General features: G+C 41.8%; 4 long non-coding RNA genes across 4 annotated transcripts; 2 read left to right on the top strand and 2 right to left on the bottom strand.

Moving 5' to 3' along the window:
• Positions 1 to 4181: 4181 nt before the first annotated feature.
• On the bottom strand, positions 4182 to 5609 carry LOC121523119. The gene is made up of 5 exons (XR_005993024.1): positions 5505 to 5609; positions 4797 to 4881; positions 4571 to 4671; positions 4392 to 4475; positions 4182 to 4264 (listed from the first exon to the last, which is right to left on the bottom strand). It is a non-coding gene; the product is annotated as an uncharacterized LOC121523119 (long non-coding RNA).
• A 354-nt stretch (positions 5610 to 5963) lies between these two features.
• On the bottom strand, positions 5964 to 8043 carry LOC121522188. Its single transcript, XR_005992955.1, has 3 exons — positions 7889 to 8043; positions 6357 to 6441; positions 5964 to 6126 (listed from the first exon to the last, which is right to left on the bottom strand). It is a non-coding gene; the product is annotated as an uncharacterized LOC121522188 (long non-coding RNA).
• A 614-nt stretch (positions 8044 to 8657) lies between these two features.
• Positions 8658 to 10335, top strand: LOC121522180. The gene is made up of 3 exons (XR_005992954.1): positions 8658 to 8812; positions 9858 to 9942; positions 10173 to 10335. It is a non-coding gene; the product is annotated as an uncharacterized LOC121522180 (long non-coding RNA).
• A 354-nt stretch (positions 10336 to 10689) lies between these two features.
• Positions 10690 to 11914, top strand: LOC121523106. Its single transcript, XR_005993021.1, has 3 exons — positions 10690 to 10794; positions 11384 to 11456; positions 11548 to 11914. It is a non-coding gene; the product is annotated as an uncharacterized LOC121523106 (long non-coding RNA).
• Positions 11915 to 19035: the final 7121 nt, after the last annotated feature.

Raw genomic sequence — 19035 nt, forward strand, 5'->3', positions numbered from 1 at the left:
TCTAACAGTCAGGCACTCACGTGCCAACACTACACCCTGTGCTACTTCCCCTGGGAAAAGACCCTATCACCTTACCTGTGACACGACTGAAACAGCTGACTACACCTGCCCCACTGGATCACACAAGATCCCAACAAAACAAACATCCCACCTGTGAAAATTTGAGTTCCTGAGCACAGTGAAAAGATCCATCTCTGGCAAAGATGTGATCGACCACAACCTGGTCGTCTCATTCACATTCAAGGGTCAGAATCAGAGAACCATGCACACTAATCAGCCAGCCATCTGTCTACAGGTTGTCCTGAGGAGTCTTCTCAAACCCAAATCCCCGTGCCTGGTGTCCACAAGGCCTGCGAGGCTTAAGGGAGAGTCCTGCGTCTCAGCATACAGCAACCACAGAACCATGATGCACCGAGAGCTCAGGGGTTTGTGTAAAAGGTACACAATTATATGGTTTCGGGATTCTGAGCTGTCAGCACACCAAGGCGTTTCCTGCAGTCACAATACACCTAGACTCAAGACTCTACACCTCAAGCCTCACTGGCCCTGTAAAGCACCATGCACAGGGACAATGGGCGTGACAAGACCCTCCAGGATAACCCACAGACAGACCGCTAACGATCAGTGCAGATGCTTCTCTCACCCCAACTCTGAATGTAAATGAAAACTAACCAGGAAGCAGATGATCACAAGTCCGTCTGAGATGTTTCTCTCACTCTACCCAGGAAGTCAGCCTTCCACAGGTGGACAGCTCTGCTCCAGCCTTCACCCGAGTGTCTAAAGCATACATCTAAACACCTGACTACACAACCACTAAGTTATCTGCTAACCTTTCACTCGGGTGATCTACCAGCTTCAATGACAAACTACCCTACATTTTAACACTGTGTTAGCTACGGCCACTCAATGACCAACATAGAAACAAACATAAACCTTAAGGTTCATACCCAGCAGGGTATTCATCCCCTCTAGAAACTGCAGCCAAAAACTTCACACAACCATCAACTCACCATCAGAAAAAACAAGAGCAGAGGCATGTCATACCAAGAAATGCCTCTCCTCCTAAAACCCTAGACTAGGAACTCTGTAGGCCAGTAAAGCCTTTATCTAACCATCTTGCTGCTTTGAAAACGGCAGGTGCAGGTGGCATCTGGTCATCCCACAGGCTCAGAATCCCGAAACCATATAAAGGTGTACCTAACAAACCCCTGAGCCGGCAGGACAACCAGACACTACCCACAGATGCTGCATGCAAAGGGCACAAGATGCTACTCTAACAGTCAGGCACTCACGTGCCAACACTACACCCTGTGCTACTTCCCCTGGGTAAAGACCCTATCACCTTACCTGTGACACGACTGAAACAGCTGACTACACCTGCCCCACTGGATCACACAAGATCCCAACAAAACAAACATCCCACCTGTGAAAATTTGATATCCTGTGCACGGTGAAAAGATCCATCTCTGGCAAAGATGTGATCAACCACAACCTGGTCGTCTCATTCACATTCAAGGGTCAGAATCAGAGAACCATGCACACTAATCAGCCAGCCATCTGTCTACAGGTTGTCCTGAGGAGTCTTCTCAAACCCAAATCCCCATGCCTGGTGTCCACAAGGCCTGCGAGGCTTAAGGGAGAGTCCTGCGTCTCAGCATACAGCAACCACAGAACCATGATGCACCGAGAGCTCAGGGGTTTGTGTAAAAGGTACACAATTATATGGTTTCGGGATTCTGAGCTGTCGGCACACCAAGGCGTTTTCTGCAGTCACAGTACACCTAGACTCAAGACTCTACACCTCAAGCCTCACTGGCCCTGTAAAGCACCATGCACAGGGACAATGGGCGTGACAAGACCCTCCAGGATAACCCACAGACAGACCGCTAACGATCAGTGCAGATGCTTCTCTCACCCCAACCCTGAATGTAAATGAAAACTAACCAGGAAGCAGATGATCACAAGTCCGTCTGAGATGTTTCTCTCACTCTACCCAGGAAGTCAGCCTTCCACAGGTGGACACCTAAACACCTGACTACACAACCACTAAGTTACAGTCAAACCTACCTGTGGCCACTCAATGACCAACACAAATCAAACATCACATCATCCAACACGTTTGTGTCCTGTGATTGTGACAGTGCCATGGATAACCATGCCATAGGTCCAGTCAGGACAAAAATGAGGCCAGGAACTCCACGCCCTGGCTCAGACCACCCAGGTGTCTACAGATGCAGCTGCCCAGGCTGTGAAACAGACTGAAGACACAGACAGGAAGCAGCTGATGAAGCCTCGGCAGTGTGCTGCCTTCTGTGATCGCCGCGCCACACAGCGGCGCGAGGTACAGGCGTAGCCCTGGCCTCCAAGCTGAATATGGCCGAAGGCTCAACAGGCAGCACTCATTTTTGGTCCCGGCCGTCCTGTGGCAGCCTGGACGGGACCTACTGAAGGTGCCATACCCACCAAATCTCCACTTCAACCTCATCAGCAGCTTCTGCAATTTTTAAGGAAATTTCAGTTTGTATACAGTTTTATCTTTTTTTTTATTATCAAACTGATTAAAGTGATATATTTTAGGTTATTAAAACAAAGGACTTAATTTCATGTACATTCTGTAATATTGGTCATTAAAATTTGCCCTTGTAAAGATTGAGAGCCTTTTGTGAGCAAGGAACCATGTGGACTGTATAAATGTCTAGTTTTCTTATTTGGGTGGCCTACATGGAGGAATGTTTGAATGAAGCATTTTCTGTCTCTGCTACCAGTTTCTACCCACTTACTGACCTCTAATATCCCCCAGATATTCGTTTCCTGTGACATAACTTTTAAAGGGCTTAACAAAACTGTGCACGCCCAGTTTATGCTGCCATTTTAATGCTACTTACTTTTTCTAAGTGCACACAGTTACTGCAACAGTACATTTGGCCTGCTGGGCAATTAGAGTGGACGCCTGGCCTTGTTAAAAAGAAGGAACCATGCCCTCCTAGTCCAGGCAGTCATTCCATAGATATTCATGCAGGAGGCAGCGTCCTCCTGGCCACAGTGGTTTCCCTTTTGTCTTGTTTTTTTTTTGAGTGTAGTGTTATCAAAGAAGCACTACACATCCAGAGGACGCTTACTGATCTGAGTGTCATCATAGATCACCACTCCATCCTCTTCAAAAGAACCTAATAAGGGGAAAATAAATACATCATTTTAGAATAAAGAAAACATTCCAGTGTTATTACAAATATCTTGAAGTTCAGTGTAACCACTAACCTGATATTTCATCAAGGTTCACAGCACAAGGTTCTTCATTACTGATGTGTGATGGACTTCATGTGACAGAGTGCTAAAAAAAAATAGAAAAATATAGGATCAGAATATCTCAAATACACCTGCAGATGTTTAGCATTTAGTAAAAAACAGTAAAAAACAAAACAAAACAAAAAAACCCCAAAAAAACCAAAAACATTTTATGACTAACGCTTTCCAAAATATTTATCCATATCTATAGACAAAGAAAAGTCCATGCATTTTTTGCACTTAGATTTATTTGTGCCAGTCCCAATGCAGCAGACACACAACTAGTTGACTACAACTCCCACAATGCATTGCAGTAAACAACATGGCAATACCCTGGGCAGAAAGCCGAAGTGAGTGATCGAAAATGGATTAAAAATAGCGTCCTTTAGGGCTACAGAGACATTGAGGTTAGCAAACAAATGACAGGAAAGTCAGCTTTCAGAGGAAAAAAACAAGTAGAGGCTATGACTTATTTTTTCAAAAGTTATCAACATTTTTATAAACTTGTCATTTCTTGTTATTTACGACGACACCGTCCTCAGAGACCTCGGAAAGTCAGCCAAGTTCTGGGCTCGCTAGAAAATGTGCTGTAAGAGCTACGAACGCACGGAGAACACAATCAGAAAGGCATAACGGAGAGCTTTCACACACACACACACACACTCACACAATAAAAATGTGTCTATGACCGACGCTTCAAACGTTACCAAGTGATCTATAAAGGGATGTGCCTGTGGCACGGATCCATGCCGTGTGAGCTCTAAGGGTTAACCTTCCATTTACTCAAGACTACTGTATGGATCAGTCTTGAGCAACATCAATATACAATCTGAAATCTAATGTAGCATCTACTTATGTTTTACCTGAGGTTCAGGTACTTGGACATCTTTAGCCGCCATGTGTTTGTGAGGCTGGAATTAGTCCTGATCCCTGCAGGGCAATTATGCTCATCCCAGCAACATAGAGGAGGTCCAAGGTCCTAAAATTTAAAAAAAAGCATATTTACATGCTAAATATCAGCCCCAACCACACAAAAAATACAAACAGATAAAATCTGCATAACTTTGTATGTCAGTGACAGAAAAATGTAATTTTCCTGTTCTTACCATGAAATGCAGATTAGTCATCACATCTCTGCAACATGACAATCTGGTTCACTATGTCCTCGACATGCCACAATGATGTCCATCCTGCAGAAGCAACAAGAGGGTACAGTGCTGTTAACCAGAACATCAGCAGTCTTTCACTTATACAGGAGTAGTGTATGGGTCAGTCCGGGTCATACCACAATAGTAGAGACAGTCTGCTCCCTCTCTCAGCCCAGGTCTTTGTCCAACTGCAAGGCAATCATGCTCATCACAGCAACAAGATGGAGGTCCAAAGCTCCTAAAAAATAGAAATACATCCATCTACATGCAAAAAATATGCCTCAACCATAAAAATTTAATAACCGTCTGTTTTTAAATAACTTTGTTTGTAATGGATACAAATTGCTATTTTCCAGTGCATACCATGTAATGCAAATAGGCCATCACTTCTCCACAACACGACAAGAGTAGTTGACTCTGTCCTCGACATGCCATGGTGACGTTAATCCTGCAGATGCAGTAAGAGGGTACAGTGCTGTTCACCAGAAATTCAACAGCCCTCCATTTAAAAAAAAAAAAAAAAAAGTACTGTGAGTGTTAACCCTCAGGCATCACTAGGGACAGTTCTGTCCATTTGGACAAATTTTTCCTCCTTCTCTGCTCTTCATTCTGGCTGTGTTCGTGCATATGGTCTAATTGTTAGCAACAAAGTTTTTTTCAAGGCAAATTTCAAATGCTCTCATAGGTCAGGGGAAAACTGAAATAAAATTTCCACCCTTTAAAGCCATGAAGGACAAAAATGTCCACTTCCAAAAATTTGTTATAAAAACTTAACATATTCATATTTTTTCTTTTTGTTTTTCAAAAATCTCTTAAACAACTGCAGCTGTGCTCAAAACTGACAATCTTTTAAGTTTTTGTAGCAGTTTTTTGGAAGGGGGAATTTATGTCCTTAATGGTTTTGAAGGATATTAAATTAAAGTGATGCCTGAGGGTTAAGCATACCAAAATAACAGCGACAACAAACTAACTGTACACAGTGTAAATAAGGATGTACCAGTTAAAAAGACTAGACTCCTGCATCAATACCATCTGCAAACAACAACAACCACTAAAATAAACAATATTTACCTGAGGTTCAGGTACTTGGGGGCATAGTGCATAGTGAGGGTGTAGCAAGTCCTGCTCCCTCTCTCTGTCCAGGTCCTTGTCTGACTGGCTGCAAGACAACCAGGCTCGTCAGCAACATGGAGGTCCAAAGGCGCTAAAATATAGAAATATATTTTTTTTTTGCTTGCTAAAAATCTGCCCTAATCACAGAAAAAAAATATACTCTAAAAAATCTACACAACTTTGGAGAAAATTGGTACCATCATTGGTTTTGTTGTCCAGTGCCTGTATGTGGGCGAGGGGCGAGGAGCTGAATGTTTTCCAGACCTCAGCTTGGACAAAGGCCTCCCCCGCCATCCTTGGTGTCTCTTCCTCCTCTGAGTTGAAGGACCCATTGGCATGGGAAGTTCAGGGCTCCAGCTGCAGCTCTGGCAGTGGAACTCCAGGAAAGCATTTAGGGATAATTCCCAAAATGTGACACTGTGATGAGAAGGAATGCAGCACTGCAGGGAACTCTGGACAGCATGAATGCATGTCAAGGTGGTCTTGGAAGTCACTTCTTATCAAGGTTGTTGCTTTTCCTCCTTCATGTGTTCACAGGTTTAAAAGGGCAGTCTCCCTCTCTGTGTCAATGGTCTTAACTCTGCAGAACACAACAGAACTGATTCATTACTCTCTTACTAGAACAGAGGAAAGGATTGCTGATGCACATGGAACCTTTATTTTCTTTCCTCCTTGTATAAAGAAAAGGTACATTTCTGTAATTCAGTTGCTCATTTTTATAAATCAGTCGCAACAACAAAGATAAAAAGATTAAAAAAAATCTGCATAGCTTTTTATGTAATTGAAAATTGCCATTTATTCTCTTCTTACCTTGGAATGCAGATGGGTCATCACTTCTCTGCAACAAGACAACAGTGGTTCACTCTGTCCTTCACATGCCACAATGACGTCCATCCTGCAGAACCAACAAGAGGGTACAGTGCCGTTAACTAGGGCTGAACGATATGCAAAAATAATCTAACATAGAATATATAGAAATTTTGATATCAACTGCTTTATTGAAGGGGATGATCATTTCTCATATTCTCATCTTGATGAAGAAAAATAAATGCATGAGCAAGAAAAGTAAGATTTTTGTAAAAAATAAAATAAAAAAGATACTTGAAGGTTTGAATAACGTATAAAGTAGTGATACTCAACGCGTGCCTCCAGAGCCACATCTGACTCTTTTATGTCTTCATTTTAAATATTATTCCCCCAGAACACCTTAAAAAAAGGAAACCTTTTTGCCCTTTTCACCATTTTTCCTACTTTTTACCCATTTAAACAATATTTTGCCTTTGAAAAATCACTTTTTTTCTACTATTTTGCCACTTTCATCCCATTTTTCCCTATTACAGTTGTCTTTTGCCATTTTATACGACATTTTCCCTACTTTGTCGCCCCTTTTGACATTTTTTTTTTGCAATTTGATACCCATTTATTGCCACTTTTATCCCATTTTCGCCCTTTTGTATCTGCATTTTCACCCATTTAAGCTCCCTTTTGTCATTAAATACCACTTTTTCCTACTTTTTTTGCCCATTTTAGCCAATCTTGACTGCTTTTTGTCCATTTCAGTCACTTTTCACTCATTGTTATTCATGGTTTTGCCTCTTTAGGACCATTTTATGCCAACTTTAACTCATTTTTTGTCACCTCTCACCAATTTTGGCTTCTTTCTGACCCCTTTTCCACTTCTCCTCCCCATGCGCGCCCCTTTTTACCCATTTTGGTTGCTCTCTGACCATTCTTGCCACATTTAACTCATTTTTATTGCTGTATTTGCCACTTTTCACCACTTAGATTGTGGCTCTTGCAAAGGTATTTTTCAGCTATTTGGCTCTTTGGTTGAGCAGGGTTGAGTAACACTGGTGTGAAGGATAAAAAAAAGTAAAAAGACTGTATCAAACTAGTATTTTGACACATTTCAGGTTAAAGACATATTGCACTGTCTGCGATTTGAAAATTGCAGCATGCTTCATTGCGATTAATCGAATTTGCGATTAATTGCCCAGCCCTACTGTTAACCAGAAAATCATCAGCCCTCCATTAAAAAAGCATGCCATGGTGAGGTCTATCCTGCAGAAGCAACAATAATGATTACCCTCAGTAAAGACAGGCTTACAAATAACTCCAGTTAAGGATGCTCCCTGGCTTCAACTCATAGTAGGCCCCAGTTTAACTATCAAGCTATCAGGAATGCTGACGTAGATGTTTCAGTACTAGTGGACAACAGACTAAGGAGCACATGGATGCTTTATTCCTACACTACAAGTTCAATGAGAACATGACATGTTTTCAATTGAAAAGCCGATAGCATAGCGAGCTAGCACAAGCTAACCGGAAGCATTCAGACTCACCTGTCCAACAGAAACAGCCCAACTTTGGGTCTCTCTCCAGCCAAAGGCTCCCAGAATCCAGACTGCTCTTCATCAGCGGCTCCTCATGAACCCACAAGCCGCTGAAAGACAGCTTAGTCGCGTTTGTTGTTTGTGAACAAGTTCTTAGCTGCTCATTCAGCGCTCTCACACAGCTGGACCCGCCATGGCTGCCTCAAACAGAGCTCCATGTGTTGGCACCGGTTTAAATACACACCGCCCCCTACCGCTCTCCACGTGAAGCACAGCCGGACTGACTGTGACGTCACTCTTGTCAAATTATAAAATAAAAAGTCATAATTAAAAGATAAGAAGTTGAAATAATGAGATAAAATGTCATAATTATGACATTTTATAATATGCACGTTTTACCCCCTTCACTCTTTTACAGTATTTTTTTCATTCATTGTTGCATCATTTAAGTCAATGTTTGCTACTCTTTAACCCCTTTTTGCAACTTTGCATGGCTGTTTTTGCCACTTTTAACCAATTTTTGATATTTTTTGCCTCCTAAACTCTGTTTTCCAATTCTTTTGCCCATCACAAGCCACTTTTTCTGCACGTTTAACTCTCTTTGAGCCACTCTTTTATCCATTTTTGCCACACAAGAGGAAAGGGCAGCAGAGTTCGGCCAGTCCGGCTGTGCTTCACGTGGAGAGCGGTAGGGGGCGGTGTGTATTTAAACCGGTGCCAACACATGGAGCTCTGTTTGAGGCAGCCATGGCGGGTCCAGCTGTGTGAGAGCGCTGAATGAGCAGCTAAGAACTTGTTCACAAACAACAAACGCGACTAAGCTGTCTTTCAGCGGCTTGTGGGTTCATGAGGAGCCGCTGATGAAGAGCAGTCTGGATTCTGGGAGCCTTTGGCTGGAGAGAGACCCAAAGTTGGGCTGTTTCTGTTGGACAGGTGAGTCTGAATGCTTCCGGTTAGCTTGTGCTAGCTCGCTATGCTATCGGCTTTTCAATTGAAAACATGTCATGTTCTCATTGAACTTGTAGTGTAGGAATAAAGCATCCATGTGCTCCTTAGTCTGTTGTCCACTAGTACTGAAACATCTACGTCAGCATTCCTGATAGCTTGATAGTTAAACTGGGGCCTACTATGAGTTGAAGCCAGGGAGCATCCTTAACTGGAGTTATTTGTAAGCCTGTCTTTACTGAGGGTAATCATTATTGTTGCTTCTGCAGGATAGACCTCACCATGGCATGCTTTTTTAATGGAGGGCTGATGATTTTCTGGTTAACAGTAGGGCTGGGCCATTAATCGCAAATTCGATTAATCGCAATGAAGCATGCTGCAATTTTCAAATCGCAGACAGTGCAATATGTCTTTAACCTGAAATGTGTCAAAATACCAGTTTGATACAGTCTTTTTACTTACTGATTACTTTTTTACAAAAGGGCGAAAATGGGATAAAAGTGGCAATAAATGGGTATAAAATTGCAAAAAAAAAGTCAAAAGGGGCAACAAAGTAGGGAAAATGTCGTATTAAATGGCATAAGACAGCTGTAATAGGGAAAAATGGGATGAAAGTGGCAAAATAGTAGAAAAAAAGTGATTTTTCAAAGGCAAAATGTTGTTTAAATGGGTAAAAAGTAGGAAAAATGGTGAAAAGGGCAAAAAGGTTTCCTTTTTTTAAGGTGTTCTGGGGGAATAATATTTAAAATGAAGACATAAAAGAGTCAGATGTGGCTCTGGAGGCACGCGTTGAGTATCACTACTTCATACGTTATTCAAACCTTCAAGTATCTTTTTTATTTTATTTTTTACAAAAATCTTACTTTTCTTGCTCATGCATTTATTTTTCTTCATCAAGATGAGAATATGAGAAATGATCATCCCCTTCAATAAAGCAGTTGATATCAAAATTTCTATATATTCTATGTTAGATTATTTTTGCATATCGTTCAGCCCTAGTTAACGGCACTGTACCCTCTTGTTGGTTCTGCAGGATGGACGTCATTGTGGCATGTGAAGGACAGAGTGAACCACTGTTGTCTTGTTGCAGAGAAGTGATGACCCATCTGCATTCCAAGGTAAGAAGAGAATAAATGGCAATTTTCAATTACATAAAAAGCTATGCAGATTTTTTTTAATCTTTTTATCTTTGTTGTTGCGACTGATTTATAAAAATGAGCAACTGAATTACAGAAATGTACCTTTTCTTTATACAAGGAGGAAAGAAAATAAAGGTTCCATGTGCATCAGCAATCCTTTCCTCTGTTCTAGTAAGAGAGTAATGAATCAGTTCTGTTGTGTTCTGCAGAGTTAAGACCATTGACACAGAGAGGGAGACTGCCCTTTTAAACCTGTGAACACATGAAGGAGGAAAAGCAACAACCTTGATAAGAAGTGACTTCCAAGACCACCTTGACATGCATTCATGCTGTCCAGAGTTCCCTGCAGTGCTGCATTCCTTCTCATCACAGTGTCACATTTTGGGAATTATCCCTAAATGCTTTCCTGGAGTTCCACTGCCAGAGCTGCAGCTGGAGCCCTGAACTTCCCATGCCAATGGGTCCTTCAACTCAGAGGAGGAAGAGACACCAAGGATGGCGGGGGAGGCCTTTGTCCAAGCTGAGGTCTGGAAAACATTCAGCTCCTCGCCCCTCGCCCACATACAGGCACTGGACAACAAAACCAATGATGGTACCAATTTTCTCCAAAGTTGTGTAGATTTTTTAGAGTATATTTTTTTTCTGTGATTAGGGCAGATTTTTAGCATGCAAAAAAAAAATATATTTCTATATTTTAGCGCCTTTGGACCTCCATGTTGCTGACGAGCCTGGTTGTCTTGCAGCCAGTCAGACAAGGACCTGGACAGAGAGAGGGAGCAGGACTTGCTACACCCTCACTATGCACTATGCCCCCAAGTACCTGAACCTCAGGTAAATATTGTTTATTTTAGTGGTTGTTGTTGTTTGCAGATGGTATTGATGCAGGAGTCTAGTCTTTTTAACTGGTACATCCTTATTTACACTGTGTACAGTTAGTTTGTTGTCGCTGTTATTTTGGTATGCTTAACCCTCAGGCATCACTTTAATTTAATATCCTTCAAAACCATTAAGGACATAAATTCCCCCTTCCAAAAAACTGCTACAAAAACTTAACAGATTGGTAGTTTTGAGCACAGCTGCTTGCTTGCTATTTTTAATCCATTTTCGATCACTCACTTTGGCTTTCTGCCCAGGGTATTGCCATGTTGTTTACTGCAATGCATTGTGGGAGTTGTAGTCAACTAGTTGTGTCTCTGCTGCATTGGGAAGGGCACAGATAAATCTAAGTGCAAAAAATGCATGGACTTTTCTTTGTCTATAGATATGGATAAATATTTTGGAAAGCGTTAGCCATAAAATGTTTTTGGTTTTTTGGGGTTTTTTTTGTTTTGTTTTGTTTTTTACTGTTTTTTACTAAATGCTAAACATCTGCAGGTGTATTTGAGATATTCTGATCCTATATTTTTCTATTTTTTTTTAGCACTCTGTCACATGAAGTCCATCACACATCAGTAATGAAGAACCTTGTGCTGTGAACCTTGATGAAATATCAGGTTAGTGGTTACACTGAACTTCAAGATATTTGTAATAACACTGGAATGTTTTCTTTATTCTAAAATGATGTATTTATTTTCCCCTTATTAGGTTCTTTTGAAGAGGATGGAGTGGTGATCTATGATGACACTCAGATCAGTAAGCGTCCTCTGGATGTGTAGTGCTTCTTTGATAACACTACACTCAAAAAAAAAAACAAGACAAAAGGGAAACCACTGTGGCCAGGAGGACGCTGCCTCCTGCATGAATATCTATGGAATGACTGCCTGGACTAGGAGGGCATGGTTCCTTCTTTTTAACAAGGCCAGGCGTCCACTCTAATTGCCCAGCAGGCCAAATGTACTGTTGCAGTAACTGTGTGCACTTAGAAAAAGTAAGTAGCATTAAAATGGCAGCATAAACTGGGCGTGCACAGTTTTGTTAAGCCCTTTAAAAGTTATGTCACAGGAAACGAATATCTGGGGGATATTAGAGGTCAGTAAGTGGGTAGAAACTGGTAGCAGAGACAGAAAAATGCTTCATTCAAACATTCCTCCATGTAGGCCACCCAAATAAGAAAACTAGACATTTATACAGTCTACATGGTTCCTTTGCTCACAAAAGTCTCTCAATCTTTACAAGGGCAAATTTTGATGACCGATATTAAAGAATGCATGAAATTAAGTCCTTTGTTTTATAACCTTAAAAAAAATATATCACTTTAATCAGTTTGATAATAAAAAAAAGATAAAACTGTATACAAACTGAAATTTCCTTAAAAATTGCAGAAGCTGCTGATGAGGTTGAAGTGGAGATTTGGTGGGTGTGGCACCATCAGTAGGTCCCGTCCAGGCTGCCACAGGACGGCCGGGACCAAAAATGAGTGCTGCCTGTTGAGCCTTCGGCCATATTCAGCTTGGAGGCCAGGGCTACGCCTGTACCTCGCGCCGCTGTGTGGCGCGGCAATCACAGAAGGCAGCACACTGCCGAGGCTTCATCAGCTGCTTCCTGTCTGTGTCTTCAGTCTGTTTCACAGCCTGGGCAGCTGCATCTGTAGACACCTGGGTGGTCTGAGCCAGGGCGTGGAGTTCCTGGCCTCATTTTTGTCCTGACTGGACCTATGGCATGGTTATCCATGGCACTGTCACAATCACAGGACACAAACGTGTTGGATGATGTGATGTTTGATTTGTGTTGGTCATTGAGTGGCCACAGGTAGGTTTGACTGTAACTTAGTGGTTGTGTAGTCAGGTGTTTAGGTGTCCACCTGTGGAAGGCTGACTTCCTGGGTAGAGTGAGAGAAACATCTCAGACGGACTTGTGATCATCTGCTTCCTGGTTAGTTTTCATTTACATTCAGAGTTGGGGTGAGAGAAGCATCTGCACTGATCGTTAGCGGTCTGTCTGTGGGTTATCCTGAAGGGTCTTGTCACGCCCATTGTCCCTGTGCATGGTGCTTTACAGGGCCAGTGAGGCTTGAGGTGTAGAGTCTTGAGTCTAGGTGTATTGTGACTGCAGGAAACGCCTTGGTGTGCTGACAGCTCAGAATCCCGAAACCATATAATTGTGTACCTTTTACACAAACCCCTGAGCTCTCGGTGCATCATGGTTCTGTGGTTGCTGTATGCTGAGACGCAGGACTCTCCCTTAAGCCTCGCAGGCCTTGTGGACACCAGGCACGGGGATTTGGGTTTGAGAAGACTCCTCAGGACAACCTGTAGACAGATGGCTGGCTGATTAGTGTGCATGGTTCTCTGATTCTGACCCTTGAATGTGAATGAGACGACCAGGTTGTGGTCGATCACATCTTTGCCAGAGATGGATCTTTTCACTGTGCTCAGGAACTCAAATTTTCACAGGTGGGATGTTTGTTTTGTTGGGATCTTGTGTGATCCAGTGGGGCAGGTGTAGTCAGCTGTTTCAGTCGTGTCACAGGTAAGGTGATAGGGTCTTTTCCCAGGGATAGTAGCACAGGGTGTAGTGTTGGCACGTGAGTGCCTGACTGTTAGAGTAGCATCTTGTGCCCTTTGCATGCAGCATCTGTGGGTAGTGTCTGGTTGTCCTGCCGGCTCAGGGGTTTGTTAGGTACACCTTTATATGGTTTCGGGATTCTGAGCCTGTGGGATGACCAGATGCCACCTGCACCTGCCGTTTTCAAAGCAGTAAGATGGTCAGATAAAGGCTTTACTGGCCTACAGAGTTCCTAGTCTAGGGTTTTAGGAGGAGAGGCATTTCTTGGTATGACATGCCTCTGCTCTTGGTTTTTCTGATGGTGAGTTGATGGTTGTGTGAAGTTTTTGGCTGCAGTTTCTAGAGGGGATGAATACCCTGCTGGGTATGAACCTTAAGGTTTATGTTTGTTTCTGTGCTGGTCATTGAGTGGCCGTAGCTAACACTGTGTTTAAATGTAGGGTAGTTTGTCATTGTAGCTGGTAGATCACCCGAGTGAAAGGTTAGCAGATAACTTAGTGGTTGTGTAGTCAGGTGTTGAGATGTATGCTTTAGACACTCGGGTGAAGGCTGGAGCAGAGCTGTCCACCTGTGGAAGGCTGACTTCCTGGGTAGAGTGAAAGAAACATCTCAGACGGACTTGTGATCATCTGCTTCCTGGTTAGTTTTCATTTACATCCAGGGTTGGGGTGAGAGAAGCATCTGCACTGATCGTTAGCGGTCTGTCTGTGGGTTATCCTGAAGGGTCTTGTCACGCCCATTGTCCCTGTGCATGGTGCTTTACAGGGCCAGTGAGGCTTGAGGTGTAGAGTCTTGAGTCTAGGTGTATTGTGACTGCAGGAAACGCCTTGGTGTGCTGACAGCTCAGAATCCCGAAACCATATAATTGTGTACCTTTTACACAAACCCCTGAGCTCTCGGTGCATCATGGTTCTGTGGTTGCTGTATGCTGAGACGCAGGACTCTCCCTTAAGCCTCGCAGGCCTGTGGACACCAGGCACGGGGATTTTGGTTTGAGAAGACTCCTCAGGACAACCTGTAGACAGATGGCTGGCTGATTAGTGTGCATGGTTCTCTGATTCTGACCCTTGAATGTGAATGAGACTACCAGGCTGTGGTTGATCACATCTTTGCCAGAGATGGATCTTTTCACTGTGCACAGGAACTCAAATTTTCACAGGTGGAATGTGCCTGTTCTATTGTGTCTATTCAGTCGTGTCACAGTTGAGTGATAGGGTGCTTCTGATAGACATGGTTTGTGGCAGTGAGCATAGGCTCAGTGTTACTGCTGTCTGACATCTCACTGCCTGTATTGGCCGAGATGGCAAGTTGTTAGCGTAGCATCTTGTGCCCTTTGCATGCAGCATCTGTGGGTAGTGTCTGGTTGTCCTGCCGGCTCAGGGGTTTGTTAGGTACACCTTTATAAGGTTTCGGGATTCTGAGCCTGTGGGATGACCAGATGCCACCTGCACCTGCCGTTTTCAAAGCAGCAAGATGGTTAGATAAAGGCTTTACTTGCCTTGCAAGACAGTGTTGGTGTAGATTAGAACTTGTTTGACTTTAAGGTTTTGTAAGCATCATTGGATTTGAGTGAGGAAGTTTGGTTGAAACTGCAGCCCCATAATGCCTTTGTGTTTTGTGTGTCTGACAAGTCCACCGGTGGTCATGTGATAGGCCTGGACTTGGTGAATCTGAGGCCAGTAACTGTGTCATGGTGAAGACCTCCCAGGGGTCTGTGCTCTGCACTGTTCAGGTTGTGTGATGGTCTGACAGCATTCCATTACAGACATCACATTTTTTCATTTTTGTTTAATTCCATCTCTGGCTGTTTCCTGGCATCTGGAAGCCACATTGTTGCTGATATTAAGCTCGGGGTGCTGTTGCCTCTAGTGATCGTTAAAGCGCTCCTCAGCAGTTCGACGTACAGGTGTAGCCCTGACCTCTCTGCTGGATGTGGCCAGAGGCTCCACAGGCAGCAACAATGGGGTCTCGGTCCTCCTGTTGCAGCCTGGACTGGACGACACGGGGTGTCACATCCACAACCTCACCAGCAGCTTCTGCCGAGGAAGCTGGGGCCGTTACTCAAACGGTCCCAGCTTCCTCGACTGGAGGGCCGAGGTAGCAGGGGGCCGTTACTAAAATGGCCTCAGCTTCCTCGGTTGGGGGGCCAAGGAGGCCGCAGGGCCTTCTACCAAAATGGCCCCCAGCTACCTCGGCCAGGGGGCCAAGGAGGCCGGAGGGCCTTCTACTAAAATGGCCTCCAGCTTTCTTGGCTTGAGGGCCATCTACTTCATTGGCTAAAGGCTTTAGCCGTTCCCTTTGGAAGAGCTTCTAAGCTCTTCCTGATCTAGGAAGGGTTGGTCTTAACCTCACAGTCTTCCATTTACTCAGGATTCAAAGAACTGGTACTGAACTACTGGTTGACAAAAAGATGGAGTGGTACAGTCAGCACACAGTATGTTAGCTGCCTTTAAAACACAATGCTACTTTCATTATACAAGCAATGAGTGAATTCCACCACATGGGTTCACTTTCAGTGTGCACACAGTGAAACGCAGTATGTCTTGTTTGCTTGGCCTTGCATAGCAGTGTCATCTCATGGAATTATATCTGTTTTTTCACAATGAAACCTCACGAGTGCCAGCTCGCCAGTGTGCTTGATCTCTGCTACTACTATATCTCTACGTCTGCCTGAACAAATGTCTTCAGACTGCTCAGTGTTGGGGAAAAAGTCTCACACTCGTATAGTATAGACTTATGTCTTGAACAGTTAACCACATTATCCCTGAAGTTGGGGCAAAACAACAGGATTCAATGACTAATTTTGTTAAAAATGTTAGGCCTATTTTTGTTAGGATTTATCTTTTTCATTAACTCTTACTTTTGTTTAGTTTTTTTTCTGGATTTTTAGTTGGTTGTAGGGCAAATTTTAGATGAAATCAGCCTGGCCCACTGCAGATATCAGATTGCAAAAGGTGCAGTTTTTATTCCAACTGAATGTGTCAAGTACCATTTTAATACAACATCTTGCAAGCATTTGTTTGTTTTTCTAGGATAATTTGCAAAAATGATTTTCTCTCTTCAGTACAAGAAAAAACTGATTAAATTTGCAGTACAAGTCAAAATACAGTGCTTAACAAATGTATTAGACCATCCTAGCCCTAACCAAAGTCAGGTTTATGCCACAGCTGCCCTAAATTAACAGCATTGGTAATTACCAAAATCATATTTGATGTTTCTGCAATGGTTAATACACCAATATGTAGAAGCTCTTTAACCCAAATGATATTTTTAATGCAAAAATAGAATTATTATTGTTATCCATGAATTTTCAAATTTACTGATTTACAAAAAAAATAGTAAAGCACACTAATATTTCTTGATAACTATGTCAAATGATAGTTATTTACTTGCATTCCTGAACAGAAAATGAGTTTTAGTGGTTGAATGTTATGCTTGATTCATTTCTGACTTCTCAGAGAAGCCCAGTGAGCCAGCTCAAATTTGGGTGAATTCAGTTTGAAATTCCTCATTCCTGTTCAAAATGGTAAAACTTGGAGAGCTCACTGAAAATGAGCGAGTCCGCATTAAAGCACTTCATGATACTGGATGGTCTCTGAGACAAATATGACAGGTGGGCTAATACATTTGTTAAGCACTGTATATATTTTAAGTTGGTTATTTTTTCAGAATTTTTCAGCCCTAGTGTTATCTACCCAATATGGTATTTGTTATAATACAGTATCATTTATTGCTCTGCTTTATTAAAACACAAGATGACGGATTTGAAAATCCCATATTAAATGGCAATCAAAATTTTGGGAAAAAATTGCAGGTGAATAATTTTGCACCAAACTAGGGCTGAAGGATTTGGAGAAATTTAGAAAATTAGAATTTTACTATCTTGATAATTTGCTTTTCTATTATCTTCTAAATTTTTCCATTTTAGTCCAACTGCCTTGTTTCCTTGTCACACTGCCTTAATGGCATTTCCTCAATGTAATGTTTATTATTATTTGTTGTTCAAGTTCTGAAGTTGTCATATGAAGTGTTATCACAGTGAACTTTAATTGACAACTGGATCATCTCTCATCTCTAGATTGTTTCTGTCTGTCTTGCAAATTGCTGGTATTGACCAATAATCTTGTAGTCAGTAGCCAGTAGTCAGTAACTGTAGTGTAAATCCTGCAGCCATTATATGGTTGCAGGATTTACACTACAGTGGTGTTTCCTGTTGCCTGCTGACTGTGACAGCAGCAGAGATTGTTGGATTAAAAATGTTGGCTGTAATTTGATATGTCTAACTTTAGTTAAAATGATCTGATTCTGGTAGCTTTACCAGCAGCTAACAATTTTAACCCAACCATCTATTGGTACATGCAGTTTTAACTTCACTATGCTTGCAAGTACAGTAGATATGAGATTACTTTAGGAAACATCTTGGGATGCATGATAGTGGGTTTTTGCTGATATGGTGATGTTTACGGATTGATTCTGATAGCAGTATGGATACCAATATTTAAATGTTTTACAAACCTAAAAATCCACCTTTTTTTAGTTTATATGGCCAAAATTTACAGTCAATATATGCTGATATTCTCAGCCAAAAAACAGCTGTAAATACTCTCAGTAACTAAAAAATGTCAAATACCAGCAGATGTCAAACTTTCAGTGTTAATTTTGGCAGCTATTTTTATTTTAGTCTTAGTATTAGTCTTTAAATGATGCATTTTAGTTTTAGTCACATTTTAGTCATTTCTACTCTTTCTAGTTTTAGTCATCAAAAACTCAAAACATTTTAGTCTAGTTTAGTCCATAAAACGTCCTCACATTTCATCTTTTCTTTGAGTCCAAGCATTTATTCTCTTGCCTAAATCTGGTATCAAATCATGTTAGTGTGTTCTCTGCACCCTACAGATTTACCTCCCTACCTTTGTCAGTTTTAGTCATCACAGATCTACTTTTGTTAGTTTTAGTTTAGTTTTTGTCATGGAAAAAAAAGGTTGTCGACGAACGTTTTTAGTCATAGTTTTAGAAATTAACACTGCAAACTTTCTATCTGCTCATACTGATATCAGACTGATAATATCATGCATCCCAGGAAACCTCTACAGATCACTCAGATTAGTTGGAAATATTTTTGCCAGTTTGTCCTTTTAAAGAATGTAACTGAGGTCTGAAAAAAGCTCTGTGCTTTCACTTCATGACTTCTAGAGCAGTTCAGAAGTCGACTGATTCTCTTTTATATTCTGTAACTGGTTGCAAACATGCTCTCATTCAAACACACTTCTATATCAGAATGGGCGGCTTGTCCACTTCCTGGTCTTTCTCTTGTTCGGTCAGTGTTGAAGATTTCAGCTCTAATTATTGACCTGTTTAAGATCAAATGAAATCTTAACCTTGATAATGAAATATTGTATCTGTACAGTGTTTAATAATCAAATGGTAGAATCTGTAGTCTCAAGAATTTGGTGTTGAAAATAACAAATTCTAAACAAAAATATTGAAAATTAAAATGACTGGTTTAAAATTGTTCAAATGTACAGACTGCATGCATTACTACTGATTTAATTTTTTGTTTTGTTTTCTCCCTATTTTTAAGGTATCCTCAACTGTTGACTTGAAATAAAATAACCTGACCTAAAAATG

This window comes from Cheilinus undulatus, linkage group 15 (genome assembly GCF_018320785.1).
Source record: "Cheilinus undulatus linkage group 15, ASM1832078v1, whole genome shotgun sequence".
NCBI classification, from domain to species: domain Eukaryota; kingdom Metazoa; phylum Chordata; class Actinopteri; order Labriformes; family Labridae; genus Cheilinus; species Cheilinus undulatus.